Source organism: Panulirus ornatus, chromosome 51, assembly GCF_036320965.1.
Source record: "Panulirus ornatus isolate Po-2019 chromosome 51, ASM3632096v1, whole genome shotgun sequence".
Lineage (NCBI taxonomy): Eukaryota > Metazoa > Arthropoda > Malacostraca > Decapoda > Palinuridae > Panulirus > Panulirus ornatus.
In genome coordinates this window covers 6,512,003-6,536,727 of record NC_092274.1, presented here as the reverse complement: position 1 = coordinate 6,536,727, position 24,725 = coordinate 6,512,003, and the positions used below count along the sequence as shown (strand labels likewise).

Below are 24,725 nucleotides of genomic sequence, written 5' to 3'. Positions count from 1 at the left end.
TGGTGTGGGAGGACTGTGGGCCTGTGGGAGTGGTGTGGGAGGCCTGTGGGCCTTTGGGAGTGGTGTTGGGAGGACTCTGGACCTTTGGGAGTGGTGTTGGGATGACTGTGGACCTTTGAGAGTGGTTTTGGGAGGACTGTGGGCCTGCGGGAGTAGTGCTGGAGGACCATGGGCCTATGGGAGAGGTGTGGGAGGAAGAACAGTGAGCGTGGAAGCGGCAGTGTTTGTGACAAGATAGGGTGTGTGTGTGTGTGTGTGTGTGTGTGGGGGGGGGGGGGGGAGCAGTTGTCGGGCCCAGGGACTAAGGGAGGGGGGGGGGAGTTTTTGGGCGGCGGAGGGCGTCGTGACGCGTTACTCGCGCTGAACTGAGCACATTGTGGCGGGTTCTCTTCCTCAGGCACCACGTGCCCTGACCCCTGTCTCTCTCTCTCTCTCCCCCTGCCCTTGCACGGAGCCCCTGCCACCACTACCCTAGCCCCCTGACGTACCCTGCCGGCCCGTACTGCCCACCGCCCCCCTTGTATTACCAGGGGTGCCCCATTCCCTCCCTCACATCCTCTACTATCCCTCTCTCTCCCTCCACACCCATCTCCCCCATCAACAACCCCTTCATTCTCCACCGTCATCTGTCTCCCGTCCACTCCACTGCTTCCTCCTTCTCCTTCCCCGTCTACTGTCCCCCTCCGGGTGGTGACCATGACGCCATGTTCCCGTCTGCCAAATATTCCCCCCTCATGCCTTGCCGATATGCCACCCCGTACACGTCCACGGATGCTGGCTGCTTCGGTGGATGTTGATGGTTCAAACCCTTCCTCCTCTTTCCACTCAAGAGCAGCGTCCATCAAGAACCCAGCGAATATGCGAATTGGACACTTTACCCTCTAGGACGATTCAGGGATTACAGCCTCAGAGAAGTCAGCCGATCCTGGTCGTTTCGTTCCGTAACCACATCTTACAGGGCTGTCAGATATCCGTCCAGTCTCCTATACGCTCTCTCGCCGTCATGTCTCCCATACCTTCTCTCGCCGTCCTGTCTCCTATTTCTCAACGATGTCCCTTTACTTCAGCCCTATCATCGGCGTCGAGCTGCACCGCGCACGCCACTGGGACGGGACGACAATCAACTCAAGAGCCACATCTCGCAAGGGAACTCCCTCCTGGATCTCATTTTGTACAGATGAGAATCGTCTCAATGGTATCCGACTCTACCTCAACCCTGGCCTTAACCTTGCAGGCCGACCCGATCCCTTACATTGGACGAAGCGGTAGCCGAGATGGCGACTGAAGGTGAGGGGGGGGGGTAGGTTAGGTCGAGGCTATCCAGTGATGGATCGCCCGCCCTGACTCAGGTGTGGATTAGCTCTGTTTTATCGCTTGGGATACTGCGCGGGGGGGCGGGGGGCGGGCAGCAAGCCCCCCACTACGTGGCCAGGTTACGTGAGGTGGCCCGGGAGGAGGAGGAGGAGGGGTGTGGAGGCGGTGGCGGCGGGCCAAGGGGGCCAGAGGGAGGGGACGTGGTCAGGGTACGGGCACATAGGCCATTTAGAGATGGCCTGAATCCAGGATGATGGCCAAGGGACGGAACCAGAGCAAAGGAGGATAGACACATTACAGGAGGAAGACCATCAAAGTATTGGGTTATAGAGAGAGGATAGAAAGGCAGGGGGTGCCACGAATAGAGGCCAAGGGAGGTCTTTAGGTGTATAGTATGAGGCCAAGGGAGGTCTTTCCGTGTATAGGACGAGACCAAGGAGGTCTTTGGGGTACAGGACGAGGCCAGGGAGGTCTTTGGGTGTATAGGACGAGACCAGGGAGGTCTGTAGGTGTACAGGACGAAGCCAGGGAGGTCTTTGGGTGTATAGGACGAGACCAGGGAGGTCTGTAGGTGTACAGGACGAGACCAGGGAGGTCTTTGGGTGTACAGAATGAGGCCAGGGAGGTTGACAGACGGGTACAGGGCGAGGCAAGGGAGGTTGGAGAGGGGGGTACAGGGCGAGGCAAGGGAGGTTGACAGGGGGGTACAGGGCGAGGCAAGGGAGGTTGGCAGGGGTACAGGGCGTGGCAAGGGTGGTTGACAGAGGTGGTACAGGGCGATGCAAGGGAGGTTGACTGGGAGAACTTGGCGAGGCAAGGGGTGGTTGGAGAGGGGGGTTACAGGGCGAGGCAAGGGAGGTTGGCAGGGGGGTACAGGGCGAGGCAAGGGAGGTTGACAGGGGTACAGGGCGAGGCAAGGGAGGTTGACAGGGGAGAACAGGGCGAGGCAAGGGGAGGGTTGGAGAGGGGGGTACAGGGCGAGGCAAGGGAGGTTGGCAGGGGGGTACAGGGCGAGGCAAGGGAGGTTGACAGGGGGTACAGGGCGAGGCAAGGGAGGTTGACAGGGGAGAACAGGGCGAGGCAAGGGGGGTTTGGAGAGGGGGGTACAGGGCGAGGCAAGGGAGGTTGGAGAGGGGGATACAGGGGCGAAGCAAGGGGGGATGGAATGGGCAGGATCTAGGTAGTGGAGGAGGGGAGAGGGGGGTGGTGACAGGGACACAGGTGAGAGATGGGGAATGGGAAAGGAGACACACCAAGGTGACAGTGCCCCACCAAGTGGGCCACTTTAAGGCTCTCAAACTACTCCAAGAACTGAGTTTAAAATGAAGTTCTTTCAGGCCAGTTCAGAACTGAATCTGATGAGCTGTGGGTGAGTTCCAGTGGCAGAGATAAAAGGTGAATACCTGGTGAAGGGGTTGACGTCTTTTTCCCCAGTGGGTAGAAAAGCTGGTGATATGGTTAACGTCTTTTTCAGTGGGTAAAAGCATGTGGGGTTTTTTTTCCAGTGGGTGGAAAACCTGGTGACGTGGTTGAAGTTTTTTTCCCCAGTGGATGGAAAGACTTGGTAAAGTGGTTAAAGGTTTCTGGCCTCCACCTTCAGCGTCCACTTTCCGCAGTGGGCCTCGCCACTGCAGCTGTGTCAGGGGCTATGAGGCCTCCCAGATCACTTCCCCACTACAGCACGTCGTCGCATTTCCACGTCGCTCTGACGACGCTCCGTCAACGGGCCGTCCTCTTCAGGAGAGTCGCATGCCACGTCATCTTCACTAAGGGATTTTGCGTCCGACAACGTCACGCGACGCAGGGCCGTCGCAAAGGTACGGGGAGAAGATGCAGGGCCGTCGCAATGGTACGGAAGGAGACGCAGGGCCGTCGCAATGGTACGGAAGGAGACGCAGGGCCGTCGCAAAGGTACGGGGAGAAGACGCAGGGCCGTCGCAAAGGTACGGGGAGAAGACGCAAGGCCGTCGCAAAGGTACGAGGAGAAGACGGAGGGCCGTCGCAAAGGTACGGGAGAGAGAAGCAAGCAAGCATGACTATAGAACGCGTGGTCTGAGCTAAACAGCTTCGTGTACAGGGACATAGACGTAGGGGACATAGACGTAGGGGACATAGACGTAGGGGACATAGACGTGGCACACGGAGGGAAACCAGAGGATTGAGCGCGGGGGGGGAGGGATGAAACTAGCCAGGAGGAGGAGGAGGAGGAGGAGGAGGAGAAGGAGGAAAAAGAAAAAGAAGAGGAGGTCACTCGAAGGGGGGTAAAAGAAAAAAAAAAAAAGGAACCCTGCGAGACAGTTCGTCGTGCGGAACCCCACGTCGAGAGAGAGAGAGAGAGAGAGAGAGAGAGAGAGAGAGAGAGAGAGAGAGAGAGAGAGAGAGAGAGAGAGAAACCTGGTCTGTAAGAATCCAAGTAGAGGGACGTCAGGAGGGAGGGAGGGGAAGGGGGGACACAGCTGGTCCCTGAAGATGCTTCACAGTTGACAATTAACCTTGTGTGTATATGTACCACGTCCTTATATACACACACACACACACACACACCAGCCTCAGCCAGGTGCCCATCTATCGACCAGTCCAATGGGATGGTGGACACCTTGGTTCAGTGAGTGTAGACCAGCTGCCATACCCGGAATTCGAACCCAGGCGGACCCGACCCCTCCGGGCTGACCCGTGCGTGACTCATGGTCAGTAACGCTATAACCAATACACGAAAGCTCACCCTCCTATGCAAACCTACGTTCGTTGGCGTCACGAACGAACACATCAGTCGGGGAAAGGCGCAAAGTGAGCTGGGAGGGGGGGGGGGTTCTGAAGAGTAGCCCAGTCTTGGTTTGACGGGTAGATGGTAGAGGTAGACCACACCAGCCGGGTAGACGAGGCTGGAACGCAAGCAGGAAGCAAAGAAAACGGGGTACAAGTGCAAAGAGGACGGGAGTGGAGAGGGTTCGTTATGAACGAGCCAGAGAGGCAAAAGTTTGCCAATATAACGAAGATGAAGAGAGGTTTACAGGAGGGGGGAAGGCTGCCTTGCAGAGGGGGGGACTTGCATGAGGGGGGAAGGAAGAACTTGCAGAGGAGGGGGAAACTTGCAGGTTTACAGGAGGAGAGAAGGCTGCCTTGCAGAGGGGGGAGGAGGGGGGGACTTGCATGAGGGGGAGGGAAGAACTTGCACAGGGGGAAACTTGCAGGTTTACAGGAGGGGGGAAGGCTGCCTTGCATAGGGGGGGACCTTGCATGAGGGGGGAAGGAAGAACTTGCACAGGGGGAAACTTGCAGGTTTACAAGAGGAGGGGCGGTCGCCTTGTAGAGGGGGGGGGAAGAATTTGCAGAGGGGGATGGAAGAACTTGGAGGGGGAAAGACCTTGCAGGGGGGGAGAAGGACTTGAAGCAGGGGAGGTGTACAGGAGAAGGGAAGGTCGCCTTGCAGAGGGGTAGAAGAAATTACACGAGAGGGAAAACTTGCAGGGGGAAGACCTTGCAGGAGGGGAAAATAACTTGGAGGGGGAAAGACCTTGCAGGGGGAGAGGGAAGAACTTGAAGCAGGGGGTGAAGATCTTGCATGGGGGGAAAGAACTTGCAGGAGGGGGTGGGGGGGGGAGAAGATTAGGAAGGAGGTGGGAGGTCACACAGGTTTTTACCCTTGCACGTTAATCGTCCGCTTCCTCTCACACTGTGTGTGTGTGTGTGTGTGTGTGTGTGTGTGTGTGTGTGTGTTCAGGCAGGTGCATATCCCAGTTCACCTGCGGGAGGTAGAATGGCTCCATCGTCCCACAGTGTCCCAAACCCCTTCCCTATATATCCCAAGTCGTTCTACACCTAACGTGCACTCGATCCTGGGAGACAATCATCCATGTCCAGCCCCTTGTTTACATCTATCTCCAGTTGATACACGACGAAGAGACGAAGCTAGGACGTCTCTTCGTTGTATATCAACTGACTGTTATACTTCTCTCTTGTGTCTCCCCTAATGATGTGATTATGACACGAAACTGCACTTGGGAACCTATAGTGTTTCATTTTTCCCCCGTGGACTCATAGGAATATCTTGATCACGCGTAAAATTGTGATCCTTTCCAACATATATATATATATATATTCATACTATTCGCCATTTCCCGCGATAGCGAGGTAGCGTTAAGAACAGAGGACTGGGCCTTTGAGGGAATATCCTCACCTGGCCCCCTTCTCTGTTCCTTCTTTTGGAAAATTAAAAAAAAAAACGAGAGGGGAAGATTTCTAGCCCCCCGCTCCCTCCCCTTTTAGTCGCCTTCTACGACACGCAGGGAATACGTGGCAAGTATTCTTTCTCCCCTATCCCCAGGGATAATATATATATATATATATATATATATATATATATATATATATATATATATATATATATATATATATATATCATTGTCATGCCCCAGGGGGCCGTTGCAGGCACCGAAGGGTGACTTTCATGGCTTTGATTCACTTGGTGTCGCCCCTAAGTGGCACACAGTGCTGGCTGCTGCTACCAACACACGTAGCGTTGATCAATGACCATTACTCCAGGTGGGGCCCCCAGACTCGCCTCCTGTATTATGACCGATCGCAACCCATCCCATTGCTACACAGTCCCAGGGCCAGGTGGGGTGGGAGAGGTGTGTAGGGGTGGGAGAGGTGTGTAGGGGTGGGAGAGGTGTGTAGGGGTGGGAGAGAGGTGTAGGTTGGGAGATGTGTAGGGGTGGGAGAGGTGTGTAGGGGTGGGAGAGGTGTGTAGGGGTGGGAGAGGTGTGTAGGGGTAGGAGAGGTGTAGGTTGGGAGATGTGTAGGGGTGGGAGAGGTGTGTAGGGGTGTGACAGAGGTCTAGGGGTGGGAGAGAGGTGTAGGGGTGGGAGAGGTGTGTAGGGTGGGAGAGTGGTAGAGAGGTGTGTAGGGTGGGAGAGAGGTGTGTAGGGGTGGGAGAGAGGTGTAGGGGTGGGAGAGAGGTGTAGGGGTGGGAGAGAGGGTAGGTTGGGAGATGTGTAGGGGTGGGAGGTGTGTAGGGGAGAGGAGTGTGTAGGGGTGGGAGAGGTGTGTAGAGGTGGAGAGGTGTGTAGGGGGTGGGACAGAGGTCTAGGGGTGGGAGAGAGGTGTCGGGGTGGGAGAGGTGTGTAGGGGTGGGAGAGAGGTGTAGGTTGGGAGATGTGTAGGGGTGGGAGAGGTGTGTAGGGGTGGGAGAGGTGTGTAGGGGTGGGAGAGGTGTGTAGGGGTAGGAGAGGTGTAGGTTGGGAGATGTGTAGGGGTGGGAGAGGTGTGTAGGGGTGGGACAGAGGTCTAGGGGTGGGAGAGAGGTGTAGGGGTGGGAGAGGTGTGTAGGGGTGGGAGAGGTGTGTAGAGGTGGGAGAGGTGTGTAGGGGTGGGACAGAGGTCTAGGGGTGGGAGAGAGGTGTAGGGGTGGGAGAGAGGTGTAGGGGTGGGAGAGGTGTGTATGGGGTGGGAGAGAGGTGTGGGGGTTGGGAGAGGTGTGTAGTGGTGGGAGAGAGGTGTAGGTTGGGAGATGTGTAGGGGTGGGAGAGGTGTGTAGGGGTGGGAGAGAGGTGTAGGGGTGGGAGAGAGGTGTAGGGGTGGGAGAGGTGTGTAGGGGTGGGAGAGGTGTGTAGGGGTGGGAGAGAGGTGTAGGGGTGGGAGAGAGGTGTAGGTTGGGAGATGTGTAGGGGTGGGACAGAGGTGTAGGGGTGGGACAGAGGTGTAGGGTGGGGAGAGAGGTGTAGGGGTGGGAGAGGTGTGTAGGGGTGGGAGAGAGGTGTAGGGGTGGGAGAGAGGTGTAGGGGTGGGAGAGAGGTGTAGGTTGGGAGATGTGTAGGGGTGGGAGAGGTGTGTAGGAGTGGGAGAGAGGTGTAAGGGTGGGAGAGAGGTGTAAGGGTGGAAGAGGTGTGGGGGTTGGGAGAGGTGTAGGAGGGTTGGGATACGTGTGGGGGAGGTGGGAGAGGTGTTAGAGTGAGACAGGTGTGTGGGGCTGGGATAGATGTGCGGATGGGATAGGCGTGTAGGGGATGGGATAGGTGTGTGGGGGATGGGATAGGCGTGTAGGGGATGGGATAGGCGTGTAGAGGATGGGATAGGCGTGTAGGGGATGGGATAGGCGTGTGGGGGATGGGATAGGTGTGTGGGGGATGGGATAGGCGTGTAGGGGATGGGATAGGCGTGTAGGGGATGGGATAGGCGTGTAGGGGATGGGATAGGCGTGTAGGGGATGGGATAGGCGTGTAGGGGATGGGATAGGCGTGTAGGGGATGGGATAGGTGTGTAGGGGATGGGATAGGTGGCCAGCAGGCCGTCCCCTGGGTTACCAACCCACGCCCCACGCTCTGACATTATTTCCCTCGTCTGGCGGGCCAGTGTGTGTGGACGAAGGCGTGATGGCGATAATGATAATTACGGATAATAAAAAGAAATTATAATAAATGGGCCTCCTGTATTATCACGTCTGGAAGGGGGTATGGTCGGGTCGGGTCTGGTCGTCCGTCCCGTCTGGTCGCACCAGCGGGTCGTGGCCCGCTGGTCGAGACTCACTCTCTCTCTCTCTCTCTCTCTCTCTCTCTCTCTCTCTCTCTCTCTCTCTCTCTCGTTCTCCTCTCTCTCTCTCTCTCTCTCTCTCTCTCTCTCTCTCTCTCGAGCCGACCCGAGCCGCGCCAACTTCATGTGTGGTCGAATCTCTCCCTCCCTCCTCCTCCCCTCTCCCCCTCCCTCCCCCTCCCTCCCTCCTCCTCCTCCCCTCTCCCCTTACCTCTCTCTCCCTCTCTCCCCCTCCCTCCCCACTCCTCCCTCCCCTCTCCCCCTCTCCCCTTACCTCTCTCTCCCTCTCTCTCCTCTCTCCCCCACTCTCCCCCTACACTCTGCTCATTACCACATACGTTCGCTCGCCACCTCGACGGATCGCCCTTGGCCTGGGAGCGATACATTGTGACACAGCGGGCGAGCGCGTGTTTGGAACACCCCTCCCCCCTCCACCCCCCTCCATCCCCCTCCCCCTCCCTCGACCTGGGCGAATATACTAGAGTGAAGTTGACCGCCATGTTAACGACGCGGGGGGGGGGGGGAGGGGGAAGGGGAAGGAGTAGGTGGGGGGGGAGAAGCCAATTTCTCACCCCTCCCCCTCTCCAATCTCTCACCCCTCCCCCTCTCCAATCTCTCTCCCCTCCCCCTCTCCAATCTCTCCCCCCTCCCCCTCCCCAATCTCTCTCCCCTCCCCCTATCCAATCTCTCTCCCCTCCCCCTCTCCAATCTCTCTCCCCTCCCCCTCTCCAATCTCTCACCCCTCCCCCTCTCCAATCTCTCTCCCCTCCCCCTCTCCAATCTCTCTCCCCTCCCCCTCTCCAATCTCTCCCCCCTCCCCCTCTCCAATCTCTCTCCCCTCCCCCTCTCCAATCTCTCACCCCTCCCCCTCTCCAATCTCTCCCCCTCCCCCCCTCCAATCTCTCTCCCCTCCCCCTCTCCAATCTCTCTCCCCTCCCCCTCTCCAATCTCTCACCCCTCCCCCATTATCATCATCACCCCCTCCCCTCCACCACCTCTAACCACAACGACCTGCTGCCTCCCCTTCCCCTTCGTCACGACCCCCTCCTCCTCCTCCCCCCTTCCCCCCACTTCTACCAGTACGACCTCTCGCCACGTCATCGCCCAATCCCCACACTCATGTCCCCCCCCCCCACACACACCAACTCCCCCATCCCCACCAACACTCCCTATCCTCTCCCCCCTATCCATGACCCCCTACTCCCCGACATCCCATGCCTCCCTAGCCCTCCCACGACCTTCTAACCCCCCTAACCCTCCCATGACCTCATGACCTCCCCCCCCAAGCCACCCACCCCACGACCCCCACAACTCAGGACCCCCCCACACCCCCCTCGCTCACCGTGGCCCACACCCCCTCGCTCACCGTGGCCCACACCACGACCTGGTCGACTCACGACCAACCCCCACCCCCCCTCGCTCACCGTGGCCCACACCACGACCTGGTCGACTCACAACCAACCCCCTTCACTCACCGTGGCCCGCACCACGACCTGGTCGACTCACGACCAACCCCCCTCACTCAACGCACCACGACCTGGTCGACTCACGACCAACCCCCACCCCCTTCACTCACCGTGGCCCGCACCACGACCTGGTCGACTCACGACCAACCCCCCTCACTCAACGCACCACGACCTGGTCGACTCACGACCAACCCCCCTCGCTCAACGCACCACGACCTGGTCTACTCACGACCAACCCCCCCCCCCCCCCTCGCTCACCGTGGCCCACACCACGACCTGGTCGACTCACGACCAACCCCCCCCCCCCCTCGCTCACCGTGGCCCACACCACGACCTGGTCGACTCACGACCACCCCCCCCCCCTCGCTCAACGCACCACGACCTGGTCGACTCACGACCAACCCCTTCGCTCATCGTGGCCCGTAGCACGACCTGGTCGATTCACGGCCAACCCCTCAGGAGAACCAGGCCCCTGGCTTCGTCTCCGTCAGCAGAACATCATATCCTGCAACCCCCAGCTCTCTCTCTCTCTCTCTCTCTCTCTCTCTCTCTCTCTCTCTCTCTCTCTCTCTCTCTCTCTCTCTCTCTCATCCCCACTCCATACCCCCCCCCCAATGCCCTACACTATTATAACATCCCCCTTCTCCCTCTTCTTCTTCTTCCTCCCTCCACACCATACCCCTTTCTCCCTCTTCCTCTTCTTCCCCCTCCACACCATACCCCTTTCTCCCTCTTCCTCTTCTTCCCCCTCCACACCATACCCCTTTCTCCCTCTTCTTCTTCCCCCTCCATACCATACCCCTTTCTCCCCTCTTCTTCCCCCTCCACACCTACCCCTTTCTCCCCCCCTCCATCCTCCCCCTCCGTCCCCCCAACACCCCTTTCTCCCCGCCGCCGCCGCCCCTCCCTCCCCCCCTCCCCACACCCGGGGCCGCCTGATTAATACGACCGTAATAGATTTTTAGATCTGGTTGCCCCGGAAAAGACCACCTCGACGCGGCCCCCCCGCCACACACCCCCCCAGCCAAACCCTCCCCCTCTCCAACCCTCCCCCCATTATCCCCCCAGCCAACGACCCACACCGCCACCACCAGCTCAGCTCAGCTCAGCCACCAATGACCCCCGCGCGCTCGCTCTCTCTCTCTCTCTCCTTCCTCCTATTACTGAGTCTATCAGAGAGATATAGATAGATAATTAGATAGATAATTCCATGGGTAGATAAGTAGATAAATAGATACATACAATTAGATAGATAGATATAGATAGATAGGTAATTAGATAGATAGAAAGATAGATACAGATACATATAATCGGTCTGGAATGCGGTGGGGGTGACGTAGCTTGGGCCCTCCTTTAAACGCCTCCCATCCCCGAAGCCCATTTTAAACGCCCCATTCCTGAGCCATTTTAAACGCCCCGTCACGGGCCTTATTAAACGCCCCATCCCGAAGCCCTTTTTTTTTTTAACGCCCTATCCCAAATCCCTTTTTAACGCCCCATCCCTGAGACTTTTTAAACGCCCCATCCCAAAAGCCTTTTTAAACGCCCCGATCCCGAAGCCTTTTCTAAACGCCCCCATCCCCGAAGCCCGTTTTAAACGCCCACATCCCAAAACCTTTTTTTTAAACGCCCCATCCCAGAGCCTTTTTTGTTTTAAACGCCCCCATACCGAAGCCTTTCTTTTTTTTTTTACGCCCCAGTCGAGCGCCCGGGGCATGGTATGGGGGGGGTTGGGGCTGTGGGTGGGTTGGGGGGGGGATGGGGAGAACGTACGAACACCCGCCATATCTCAATGGTTGTGGGCCAGCCAAGCGTGGTGTTGGGTCGGCCCTCCCACAAGACTGTTATTGCATCTCGTCTTTATCTCTTATCTCCCACCTCCCTTGTCTCCCCTGCTGACTCCACTACTTGCACAGCTCTTATCTTCTTCCTAAAAGGCGTCTGCATCAAATGATTTAAGTGGGGTTTTTTCCTCCCCTTCATCAGAATCTTCCCCCCTCCTGATGTGTTGTCACGTCGCATGCGCTGGGGACGCATGGGGGCGCATGCGTCTATGCGCCCCCATGCGTCTCTCCGCCTCGTTGATGAGTGGTTTCGGCCGTGGAACACTGTCTACAGGCGAATTAAATGTAGATCGGGTCGATAAGAGATCTGTTATCTACCCATGAGCGATGGTGGTCGACATCTGCGATTGGTAGGACCTGGGTAGTTGAAATGGGGACCGGGCCCGCCCGCCTTCCTTGTCGCTCGGGACGCGGATTTAAGGGAGGGATTTAAGGAGGGGGGATTTAAGGGAGGGATTTAAGGAGGGGGGATTTAAGGGAGGGATTTTGCTCTGAAGGGAGATGGATGGCAGGGTGCATGAGCCGGGAGGAGGAGGTGGGACCTGGGTAGGCGGGAGGACGAGGGTGTGTGTGTGGAAGGGCGGCCCGTGGTACATGGGACGCCCTCAACACCACCTGTGTGTAGGGGCACATGTCATGCCCTTACGACAGGTGTTGGGAGGCCCCACGGTACGCCCTGAACACCAGCTGTTGGAGCCTTGCGGGACGCCCTTAACACCAGCTGTTGGAGCCTTGCGGGACGCCCTTAACACCAGCTGTTGGAGCCTTACAGGACGCCCTTAACACCAGCTGTTGGAGCCTTGCGGGACGCCCTTAACACCAGCTGTTGGAGCCTTGCGGGACGCCCTTAACACCAGCTGTTGGAGCCTTGCGGGACGCCCTTAACACCAGCTGTTGGAGCCTCACGGGACGCCCTTACGCTGGTCAGAGAACCCTCAGGGAGGAGACTAACTGACCACTTCGCCTGCCAACCTGATGCAGCCGAAGTAGAACATCTCCAAGTTCTGGCCTCCTGCGCAGACGTCCCTCTCCTGTGGCCCCAGGTTCTGGCCTCCTGCGCAGAACGTCCCTCTCCTACGGCCCCAGGTTCTGGCCTCCTGCGTAGACGTCCCTCTCCTGCGGCCCCAGGTTCTGGCCTCCTGCGCAGAACGTCCCTCTCCTGCGGCCCCAGGTTCTGGCCTCCAGCGCAGACGTCCCTCTCCTGTGGCCCCAGGTTCTGGCCTCCAGCGCAGACGTCCCTCTCCTGTGGCCCCAGGTTCTGGCCTCCTGCGCAGACGTCCCTCTCCTACGGCCCCAGGTTCTGGCCTCCTGCGTAGACGTCCCTCTCCTGTGGCCCCAGGTTCTGGCCTCCTGCGCAGACGGGGGTCCACCACGCCCTAGCGCGGTACACACTCCCACTCCCGTTCCCCGTGCCCTATACCAAGGCTGTCCCTGCCGTTCCTTTCCCCCTCTCCGGGCGTTCCTGTGGTCCGGCCGAAACGTGACGTGTTCCTGCGTTCAACTTCCCTACCGGGGCGTTCTTGCCGAAGGGCCGGACTGGGTGCGTCCATACGTTCAATTCAAACGCGGCCGTTGGCGTGGGGTGCTCTAAGAACGCGCGGGGATCAACGAGCAACGGATACGACCCAATGGAAAGCCACAAACCCATTCGAACCCCATGAAACCAGCTTCGGAGACATGTACCATTCATCCATACGTAGCCTAGGGATTTTCAGCCTCATGGTAGGCCACATAGAGCATTCCTAGATCGGGATATTATAATATTAAGCCTCAGTTGCCATGGGAACTATGTGGCTCGCGGGCAGGAGCTCCACCGCTTCACGGATCTAGGGTTCGAAACACCGTCTGGGGTTCGAAACACTGTCTGCCGGGGTCATGGTTTGGTCATGTTCTTGTCCTCGAAGCCAAATGGAACACATCCCCAGGGGCAGTGTTGATCTTACGTAACCCCGAGTGTGACCCTTGAATGATACGTTGGTTCAAGTTATTTCTCCGCCGCTCGGGGCCTACGTGGTGTGGCTGTAGGGGGTTCAGCGTTGTTGACTACGTCGCCTTTCCCGTTGGTGGCTAAGGGGTCGAGCGCGTAGGGTTCGACTCCTAGTCACGGCCGTCTGTCCACAACCAACCCGGGTGTTCATCCCTGTAAGTAGAGGTTTGGTCGATACGCTGTACATCCGGCTTAGGATTATAGCTTTAATGAGATGACCTCCAGCAGGGCATTAACTTGCCCCTACCGTCTTTCAGTTATGGAACAAAAACAAAAACAAAAATAAACTGGAGGATATATATATATATATATATATATATATATATATATATATATATATATATATATATATATATATATATATATATATATATATTTTCCTATGAGTGCAAGGGGAAAATGAAACACGATAAGTTCCCAAGTGCACTTTCGTGTCATAATCACATCATCAGGGGAGACACAAGAGAGAAATATAACAGTCAGTTGATACACAACGAAGAGACGAGGCTAGGACGCCATTTGGTAAACATGCGATTGTCCAAAACATACAACCAGCGTTCGTAAACTGATCATTTTACAAATTTTATCAACAATAGTTATCTAATTTGTGTATATATATATATATATATATATATATATATATATATATATATATATATATATATATATATATATATATATATATACCGCCAGTTGCTTCAATGACCACGAATGACGGAGTTAAGATCACCCACAATGTCAGAGTTAAAGTCACCCACATCCTGACTCGCGGGCTCCGTTTCCGGCTGGAGGGAGGGGGGTGTCGTGCACTGCCAGACGTAGTAGCCGGCCGCCCTCGCTGCCGCCCAGTCGTATGGTTGAAACTATCGTACGTACCGTCAGAAGCCCCGCTGCCTGGTGTGGCAAGAAGAGGGGGAGCGTTGGCTACGAGAGACGCTGGCATGAAATTTGTAACCCATTTAGCGTATAAGAATACCCTGAGTGTGAGCTGGGAATGAATGTACGTATGTGGAGCGTGTCTTGGGTTGGGGAGGAGATAGCGCGTGGCCACTCTAGCTGGACTTGGACACGCCATACTCACATGGAAGTGAGATAAGGCGATACATTTCCCCTGACGCGTTCCATTATGTGGAGCACCGTGGGGCCAACCCCCCCACATCACCCAGGTTCACGTGACATTACAATGGGGTCGTAACACCAACTGTAGAATGAAAAATACAGAAGCGAGATGGTAATGCGAACCCCCAACAAGAAATATAGATATGATAAATGCAAATGAGGATGATCCGCGTTGTAGAATCGGATTCGAACTCTGTTACTCGACCCTTTGCTTCACGCTGCCGATCCCAATTGAGATAGGAAGAGTGTTTATACAGCATGTGGTTCCCCGTGGGAGGTGCCCTTAGAGTATCTTACCTCATCACCTTCGATGGTAGCTGGCTGGCTTCGTCGAACCTCATCCCAGGCGTCGAAGTAACCCTGGCGGGTCTTCGATGGTAGCTGGCTGGCTTCGTCGAACCCCGTCCCAGGCGTCGAAGTAACCCTGGCGGGTCTTCGATGGTAGCTGGTTGGCTTCGTCGAACCCCGTCCCAGGCGTCGAAGTATCCCTGGCGGGTCTTCGATGGTAGCTGGCTGGCTTCGTCGAACCCCGTCCCAGGCGTCGAAGTAACCCTGGCGGGTCTTCGATGGTAGCTGGCTGGCTTCGTCGAACCCGGTCCCAGGCGTCGAAGTAACCCTGGCGGGTCTTCGATGGTAGCTGGCTGGCTTCGTCGAACCCCGTCCCAGGCGTCGAAGTAACCCTGGCGGGTCTTCGATGGTAGCTGGCTGACTTCGTCGAACCCCGTCCCAGGCGTCAAAGTAACCCTGGCGGGTCTTCGATGGTAGCTGGCTGGCTTCGTCGAACCCGGTCCCAGGCGTCGAAGTAACCCTGGCGGGTCTTCGATGGTAGCTGGCTGGCTTCGTCGAACCCGGTCCCAGGCGTCGAAGTAACCCTGGCGGGTCTTCGATGGTAGCTGGCTGGCTTCGTCGAACCCGGTCCCAGGCGTCGAAGTAACCCTGGCGGGTCTTCATGGTAGCTGGCTGACTTCGTCGAACCCCGTCCCAGGCGTCGAAGTACCCCTGGAGGGTCTTCGATGGTAGCTAGCTGGCCTCGTCGAATCCGGTCCCAGGCGTCGAAGTAACCCTGGCGGGTCTTCGATGGTAGCTGGCTGGCTTCGTCGAACCCCGTCCCAGGCGTCGAAGTAACCCTGGCGGGTCTTCGATGGTGGCTGGCTGGCTTCGTCGAACCCCGTCCAAGGCGTGGAAGTAACCCTGGCGGGTCTTCGATGGTAGCTGGCTGGCTTCGTCGAACCTCATCCCAGGCGTCGAAGTAACCCTGGCGGGTCTTCGATGGTAGCTGGCTGGCTTCGTCGAACCCCGTCCCAAGCGTCGAAGAGCTCCCGGTGTCTTCAATTGGGTTTACAGGAGGAGGAGGAGGAGGAGGAGGAGGAGGCAGTGGGATTCGAGTCTGAATTCTGGGTCAAGTTGGCTCTATTATTCTCTGTGAGTTGGAACACTTTGATGTCTTAAAGAACCCTCGGGAGAGAGTTTGGTCCGGGGGTTCGGAGGGAGGAGCTTTGCATACTTCAAAGGCTCTTGGAATAGTTGAGGAACTTTCCTTCGCGGACTTCGATGGTTTTGTTAATATATCATTTTTTTTTTTCTTTACGGAACTGTCTGTAGGGCTTTCAATTTCCCCTTCTCGTTTTCTTTTTCTATCCCATGTTTCTCTTGGCGAAGTGCGCGCTCCTGCTTCTGCTGCCGCTGATGAGATAAGAGGATGAGGATGTCATTTTTCATACAGCAGCCACACGTTCTTGATGAGCTAGCCTGTGGTGAATACACGGGACTCGTCTGCTGACACCAGGAACAGTCCGCTTCATCAAGCAGGTTTGCCGGAACCTTGGAGCACGACGGGGACGAACCCCTGGGTATGACAACCTCCCCGGCTCCAAAACCTGACCCTTACGGGTCAAGGGTTCGGGGTCATCGTACCCTGAGGTTCCTCTTTCAAGGATCGCCCCCGACTTGCTCAAGGGCGGCTCTGAGATCGACCAGGAACACATCTTCAAAGTTCGAGGATTCCTACACCTCAAGATCATAATCCGAAGAGGACCCCAAGTATGGTCGAGTGGCAGGTGTACAATGACCCAAGAAATATGAACACAGTTGCCCACGGGAGACACACACATACCCGTTGTTACACCTGCTTACACCTGCGCAATACTGACACTGGGAAGACACAGCTGTCAAAGCGCCCCTCCCTTCCCCACCCGGCAGTATGACAAGGGTGACCTTAATCAGGTCACACTGCCTCAGGGTGAGCCAATGAGGTAACGGCGACGTAACAAGGTCAAGGGGGGGGGGGGTTGTTTGTTCCACCCCCGACTTCATCCACGTCTTCGAAGAACACGACAGATCAACTGACGTCTTCGAAGAACACGTCAGATCGGGAGAGAGAGAGAGAGAGAGAGAGAGAGAGAGAGAGAGAGAGAGAGAGAGAGAGAGAGAGAGAGAGAGAGAGAGAACCATCTATCGGCGCTCGTTTCGCACGATCCTCATATCCTGGTCTAGCGGCCCGACCCGACAAGGGAGGGTTGCAAGGCAGGTACAAGGGCGTGGGAAGATACGAGGGAACGTACCGTGTGAATAGATAATTAAACTGACGTCTTTGTATAGGGCTCCCCTGCCAAAGACAATAGAAAACGGAATACTGTGAGACAACGGCAGTGTGTGTGTGTGTGTGTGTGTGTGTGTGTGTGTGTGTGTGTGTGTGTGTGTGTGTGTGAGGAAGTATAGGTCAAGGTTTGTGGGAACCCCTAATTACATCTAAGTTTGTCTAATTTCTTTTTTAATGTTAGCTGAAAAGACACGAGTACTATATATGTGTATATATATATATATATATATATATATATATATATATATATATATATATATATATATATATATATATATATATATATATTCCTGTGAGTCTACGAGGGAATGAATCAGGATATGTTCCCAAGTGCACTTTCGTGTCATAATCACATCATCAGGGGAGGCACAAGAGAGAAGTATAACACAGCCACAGTTAATATACAAACCTAATCTAACCCAACCTGGAAAACGCCAGGGGTTGGGGGGGGGGGGTCGACCTGCAGGTAATCCGAGGCCTTGGAAGACTAATTAGCAACCCTGTGGTTCGACCTAATATAATATGCTGGTGAAACAAAACCCACACACACACACACAAAAAGGAAAAGCACATAGAGACATGTTCGTCGAGGGCAGAAACAGTGTCGTGGATCATGAGCCTGAATTCTAAGGCTCAGGTTTCTCTCTCTCTCTCTCTCTCTCTCTCTCTCTCTCTCTCTCTCTCTCTCTCTCTCTCTCTCTCTTCTCTCTCTCTCCCCCCCCGCGCGCGCGCTTCCAATTCGTCAAGTAAACTCCTAAAGGGAAGGCGAACAGCTGGGTTTGACTATGGATCGACCGCCGCGACCGGGATTCGAACCCTGGTGGGCTCGAACCGAGAGAGAGAGAGAGAGAGAGAGAGAGAGCTGGGACACCATTACCCCCCCTCCCCCCACCCCGACCAGCCCATCACACAAAGTTTGAAGCCCTATTCGTCCGGCAGTAAAAAAAAAAAAAAAAAACACACCGCTTAATACGTGGCGGTGTACGGTAACGGCAGCCTCCCTTTCGCGACGCCGGACTCTTCGTACGGTACCGGCAGCCCCCCTTCCGCGACGCCGGACTCTTCGTACGGTAACGGCAGCCCCCCTTTCGCGACGCCGGACTCTTCGTACGGTAACGGCAGCCTCCCTTTCGCGACGCCGGACTCTTCGTACGGTACCGGCAGCCCCCCTTCCGCGACGCCGGACTCTTCGTACGGTAACGGCAGCCCCCCTTTCGCGACGCCGGACTCTTCGTACGGTAACGGCAGCCCCCCCTTTCGCGACGTCGGACTCTTCGTACGGTACCGGCAGCCCCCCCTTTCGCGACGCCGGACTCTGCAGCCCCCCCCCCCCCCCTTTCGCGACGCCGGACTCTTCGTACACGTTGTCTGGTGGTCGCAAAGACGGCGTGTTGACGCAGGCGTGGGTGATGGGAGGGGAGAGGGTAATTGAGACGTGGGGTGACGGAGAAGAACCTCGAGTACTGTCCGTCCGGGGACGAGAGTGATGAGTACAATTAGTCTCCTGACGAATGACGCGTTGAGGAACCCCAGTCCGCTGGACACCGACTTTCACGCCTTGTTCATCTGTCCCCTTGTGACCGTCTTGTGGGCCGGGGTAAGCTGGGTATAGGAGGGTGTGGGGTGGGGTGTGGGGAGGGGAGAGAGGGTGTGTGTGGTTTGTGGAGGGGAGAAGGTGTGTGGTGTGGTGTGTGGAGGGGAGAAGGTGTGTGGTGTGGTGTGTGGAGGGGAGAAGGTGTGTGGGGTGTGTGGAGGGGAGAGGTTGTGTGGGGTGTGGTGTGTGGAGGGGAGAGGGTGTGTGGGGTTTGTGGAGGGGAGAAGGTGTGTGGTGTGGTGTGTGGAGGGGAGAAGGTGTGTGGTGTGGTGTGTGGAGGGGAGAGGGTGTGTGTGGTGTGGTGTGGTGTGGGGAGGGGAGAAGGTGTGGGGTGTGGTGTGTGGAGGGGAGAAGGTGTGTGGTGTGGTGTGTGGAGAGGAGAGGGTGTGGTGTGTGGAGGGGAGAGGGTGTGGTGTGTGGAGGGCAGAGGGTGTGTGTGGTGTGGGGTGTGGAGGGGAGAGGGTGTGTGTGGTGTGGTGTGGGGAGGGGAGAAGGTGTGGGGTGTGGTGTGTGGAGGGGAGAAGGTGTGTGGTGTGGTGTGTGGAGGGGAGAAGGTGTGTGGTGTGGTGTGTGGAGGGGAGAGGGTGTGTGGTGTGGTGAGTGGAGGGGAGAGAGTGTGGGGTGTGGTGTGTGGAGGGGAGAGGCTGTGTGTGGTGTGAGGAGGAGAGAGGGTGTGGTGTGTGGAGGGGAGAGGGTGTGTGGTGTGGTGTGTGGAGGGGAGAGAGTGTGGGGTGTGGTGTGTGGAGGGGAGAGGCTGTGTGTGGTGTGAGGAGGAGAGAGGGTGTGTGGGGTGTGGTGTGTGGAGGGGAGAGGGTGTGGTGTGTGGAGGGGAGAGGCTGTGTGTGGGGTGTGGTGTGTGGAGGGGAGAGAGTGTGGGGTGTGGTGTGTGGAGGGGAGAGGGTGTGGGTGTGTGGAGGGGAGAGGCTGTGTGTGGTGTGTGGAGGGGAGAGGGTGTGGTGTGTGGAGGGGAGAGGCTGTGTGTGGGGTGTGGGGAGGGGAGAGCAGGGAGAACAGGAAGGTCATAGGCCTGTCTGTTAACGGGAGTTCCTACCTTCTCCCCCTTCAATGAGCAATCTACGATGCAAAGTGGGCCCCTCCCCCTTCGGGACGCCACCACACTCCTGACGCAGATCAGCCTCTCTCTCTCTCTCTCTCTCTCTCTCTCTCTCTCTCTCTCTCTCTCTCTCTCTCTCTCTCTCTCTCGGGATTGAGAGAGAGAGAGAGAGAGAGAGAGAGAGAGAGAGAGAGAGAGAGAGAGAGAGAGAGAGAGAACTCTCTCATCCAGGGCGAGAGGTTAGAGTGGGGATTCGCCTCTGCACGGAGAGGAGGGTCGTGTGCGTGTGTGCGTGTGTGTGTGTGTGTGTGTGTGTGTGTGTGTGTGTGTGTGTGTGTGTGTGTGGGGCGAGGGGAGGGGCGCGGGTGAAGCTATTAGAACCCACACACTGTCGGATCCAATTCTCTCTCTGGCGTGAAAAGAAGCCAGGATATAACTGATTGGAACGTGTATTGGAGGAGAACCAAAGGGCCTGGCCACTACCCTCCCGCTGCTCCATAGGTGTCTGCTACCTACCTATATATATATATATATATATATAGGTAGCAAGGGATAGGGGAGAAAGAATACTTGCCACGTATTCCCTGCGTGTCGTAGAAGGCGACTAAAAGGGAAGGGAGCGGGGGGCTGGAAATCCTCCCCTTTCGTTTTTTTTTTAATTTTCCAAAAGAGGGAACAGAGAAGGGGGCCAGGTGAGGATATTCCCTAAAAGGCCCAGTCCTCTGTTCTTAACGCTACCTCGCTATCGCGGGAAATGGCGAATAGTATAAAAAAAAAAAATATATATATATATATATATATATATATATATATATATATATATATATATATGTATGTATATTATGTATATTTGCGTGTGTGGACGTATGTATATACATGTGTATGGGGGGGGGGGGTTGGGCCATTTCTTTCGTCTGTTTCCTTGCGCTACCTCGCAAACGCGGGAGACAGCGACAAAGTATAAAAAAAAAAATATATATATATATATATATATATATATATATATATATATATATATATATATATATATATATATATATATATATATATATCCTTCCCTTCCTTCATTGGTAAACAGAACAAGTTTCCTTCTAAAGAAGAAAAAAAAATGGAGGCGTGGGTTTCTAAACACCCTTCTGTTGACGTTTGAGTTCTCTCTAGCTGCTGTCTGAATTCACTTCCTTTCCTGTTTGAATTCCCTTCCGTCGCTCCTCGAAATCCTGGAGCGGTATTCCTTTAGGAACGGCGTGGGAAGGACCCCAGTGTCGCACTGGGGTCTGAAAAGCCCCTGTATTCCTCCGCCACAGCTTGGGAAAGACGTGGCAGATAATCCGACGTTCATCTCGTCGTAATGGATCAACGAAGCTTCGCTGGCGTCTTTGCCTTGCAGCTGGAACACGCTTGGGCATCCATGCCTTCCCTTGTGATGTCCATGAGGACCTGAAACAGGCTGGGTCTGGCCACCTGGTCGGGTCAGTGGCAAAGACCCAACGCCTCCTGTCGGTGCGTATCGCGTACCGATGCCTGCGTGGGACGGCACAGCTCTCCTGGACGTCTGTGTCACGGGTGCGAGGGTTCCATAGCCTCAGAGATCTGTTCCCTCCGTCTGTGTCACAGATAAGATGGTTCCAGAGCCTCAAAGATCTGTTTCCTCCGTCTGCGTCACGGGTACGAGGGTTCCAGAGCCTCAGAGATCTGTTTCCTCCGTCTATGTCACAGATACAATAGTTCCAGAGCCTCAGAGATCTGTTTTCCTTCGTTTGTAGCACAGAGACTACCTTTCCAGGCCCTGGGAGAACTGTTCCCCCTCCATGTCTACGTCGCAGGTGCCCTGGTCTCTGGAACCCACTCTGGAAACCAGTGGCGTTACCTGGAGTCGTCTGTCATAGAAAACGGACAGGAAGGGATAAATAATTAAGGGGGGTCACATACAAACTGTGAACCAGGTCTGAGCCTTGGTGTTACTTACGTACGGTCAACCAAAAATGCATCGAACCCAGAGGAAACATGTGTGGTAATGGCCATCTTTTCTTTTCTCTCTCTTTTTAGGCTGCAGGAGACCGAAAAAACGTCCTTTTAAACGAAACCTTGGGAGAGAGAGAGAGAGAGAGAGAGAGAGAGAGAGAGAGAGAGAGAGAGAGAGAGAGAGAGAGAGAGAGAATTCTCACAAGCTTTTTAAGCTTTGAGTCGGAGTGGGGGAGGGAGGGAGGGAGGGAGGGAGGGGGGAATAGTGGGGTCTGGCTTGACTGGCTGAACGAGGAGGAGGAGGAGGAGGAGGAGGAGGAGGAGGAGGAGGGGGAGGAGGAGGAAGAGGAGGAGGGAGGAGGAGGGGGAGGAGGAGGAAGAGGAGGAGGAGGAGGAGGGGGAGGAGGAGGAGAAGGAGGAGGAGGAGGAGGAGGAGGAGGAGGAGGAGGAGGAGGAGGAGGAGGAGGAGAGGGGGTAAGGCGATTGTGAGGTGGGGGGAGGGTTGGGGGGGGTTGGTCTGAGCCTCCTTGGACCCGCCCGGGCCATCCCCGGACCATCATGGTCCCTCCCTTCCTTTACCATGGCCCCTTCCTTCCGCAACCATGACTCCTTCCATGGCCCCTCCCTCATCCATGGCTCCCTCCACGTCCCTCCCTTCCTCCCTCCACGTCCCTCCTTTCCTCCCTTTCTTCCTCCCTCCCTTCCTCCCTCCACGTCCCTCCTTTCCTCCCTCCCTCCACGTCCCTCCTTTCCTCCCTCCACGTCCCTCCTTTCCTCCCTCCCACCACGTCCCTCCTTTCCTCCCTCCCTCCACGTCCCTCCCTTCCTCCCTCCACGTCCCTCCTTTCCTCCCTCCCTTCACGTCCCTTCCTTCCTCCCTCCACGTCCCTCCTTTCCTCCCTCCCTCCACGTCCCTTCCTCCCTCTCTTCCTCCCACCACGTCCCTCCTTTCCTCCCTCCACGTCCCTCCCTTCCTCCCTCCACGTCCCTCCCTCCCTCCACGTCCCTCCTTTCCTCCCTCCCTCCACGTCCCTCCCTCCCTCCGCACGTCCATGTTCCTGGCTGGGGTAACAGATCCGTCGTTGCTTCTGTCAAGCGCTTTATCTGGCCTCTTGTACACCGCTCCTCCACCTGTGGCGCGGCTCGAGATGTGCCTCGCATCCCATTCTCTTTCTCCCGCGGGGGGGCGGCGGCGGCGCATCCACCCTTCTCGTTTTCTTCAAAGGATTTTCACTCGGGCTCTCGTCTGTTTACTTTTTCAGACTCAGTCTGTTGCTCCCCCCCGCTGTTTTCCCCCCCTCCTGCTTTCCTCTGGTACCTAACCTAATCTGCTGTGGATGAATGATTTCCCTGCTTCCCTGCTTCTATTTCCCTCCCCCACACACTCTCTCTCTCTCTCTCTCTCTCTCTCTCTCTCTCTCTCTCTCTCTCTCTCTCTCTCTCTCTCTCTCTCTCTCTCTCTCTCTCTCCTCCTTCTCCTCCTCCTCCAGCAGGGCCTTCTGCTGCCACCCAACCTCACCCTACACGAAGCCCCGTTCCTCATCCACCGTCCCTGCCGCCATAGTCTTACCATTTTCTCTATATTTTTCTATATTTTCCCAAGGGCCAATATCTATGGAAGAGCCCTAAGGCTTCCCTAAGGCTCCTGGAGCCCAAGGCTGCGCTACTTCCAGTAGCAGGGAAACGTAGGCTCCTTGGGAGGGCGAGGTTCTTTGGCGTTACTGTAGTCATAATGCTATACCAGGTTTAAGAATGATATATTCATATAATTCCTGGTTTAAGAGTTAGATACCGGTTATAAACCTGGTTTAAGAGTAATTACACATGTTATACACCTGGTTTAAGAGCAATACACATGTTACATACCTGGTTTAAGAGCAATACACATGTTATATACCTGGTTTAAGAGCAATACACATGTTATATACCTGGTTTAAGAGCAATACACATGTTATGTACCTGGTTTAAGAGCAATACACGTTATATACCTGGTTTAAGCGCAATACACATGTTATATACCTGGTTTAAGAGCAATACACATGTTATATACCTGGTTTAAGAGCAATACACGTTATATACCTGGGTTAAGCGCAATACACATGTTATATACCTGGTTTAGGAGCAATACACATGTTATATACCTGGTCTAAGAGCAATACACATGTTATGAACTTGGTTTAAGAGCAATACACATGTTATACACCTGGTTTAAGAGCAATACACATGTTATACACCTGGTTTAAGAGCAATACACATGTTATATACCTGGTCTAAGAGCAATACACATGTTATAAACTTGGTTTAAGAGCAATACACATGTTATACACTTGGTTTAAGAACAATACACGTTATAAACCTGGCTTAAGAGCAATACACATGTTATAAACCTGGTTTAAGAGCAATACACATGTTATACACCTGGTTTAAGAGCAATACACATGTTATATACCTGATTTAGGAGCAATACACATGTTACATACGTAGGACGAGAAATCGCAACATACCTGGTTTAAAGAGCTGTGAAATGACTTTAATAGATGATGCCTTTGCCTTGAGAATGTGACAGACTCGTATCTAACCACGCAGATATAATCGTTAACAAGATGACTGATGTTGTGTTTTCTCTCTCTCTCTCTCTCTCTAGGTATGTTTGCTGGCACTGTTGGCAGCACTGTTGGCAGCACTGTTGGCAGCACCCCCTTCTTTTCCCCCCCCAAGGCAGGTTGATGTCAATCGTACGAGCACTGGTTGGTGGCAGGCCCTCCTTCGCCAGGTGTGTTCCCCTGTGTTGTACCTTATGTCACTTTGGGGTGGTGGGTGTCTGGCATCGTTTCCCTCTGACAATGAGAAAGTACGTTCGTAAATGGGTGATACAGAACGTCACAGATATTATGAATGATGGGTTCCTTGAGTTGAGGGGGGAAGGGAATGGGGTGCCTCAGAGGGAGGGAGGAGGGTGAAATGGGGTGCCTCAGAGGGAGGGAGGAGGGTGAAATGGGGTGCTTCAGATTTCATCGTAAGGGGGAGCCAATTACTTTGAACTACATCGTAAGGAAAACCAATTGCTTTGGTCTACATCGTTAGGAAAACCAATTGCTTTGGTCTACATCGTTAGGAAAACCAATTGCTTTGGTCTACATCGTTAGGAAAACCAATTGCTTTGGTCTACATCGTAAGGAAAACCAATTGCTTTGGTCTACATCGTAAGGAAAACCAATTGCTTTGGTCTACATCGTAAGGAAAACCAATTGCTTT

At 55.1% G+C, this 24,725-nt stretch overlaps 1 protein-coding gene and 1 long non-coding RNA gene across 5 annotated transcripts in view; one reads left to right on the top strand and one right to left on the bottom strand.

The window, feature by feature from the left end:
• LOC139764909 (uncharacterized) overlaps positions 1-24,725 on the bottom strand; it is a 170,622-nt gene that overhangs the window by 25,763 nt on the left and 120,134 nt on the right. Inside the window, exon 2 of the long non-coding RNA XR_011716487.1 lies at positions 23,975-24,307. This is a non-coding gene — a long non-coding RNA (uncharacterized lncRNA). The remainder of the gene's footprint in view (positions 1-23,974; positions 24,308-24,725) is intronic.
• The window catches only part of LOC139764908 (latrophilin Cirl-like), a 256,100-nt gene that overhangs the window by 129,730 nt on the left and 101,645 nt on the right, over positions 1-24,725 (top strand). The window lies entirely within an intron of this gene.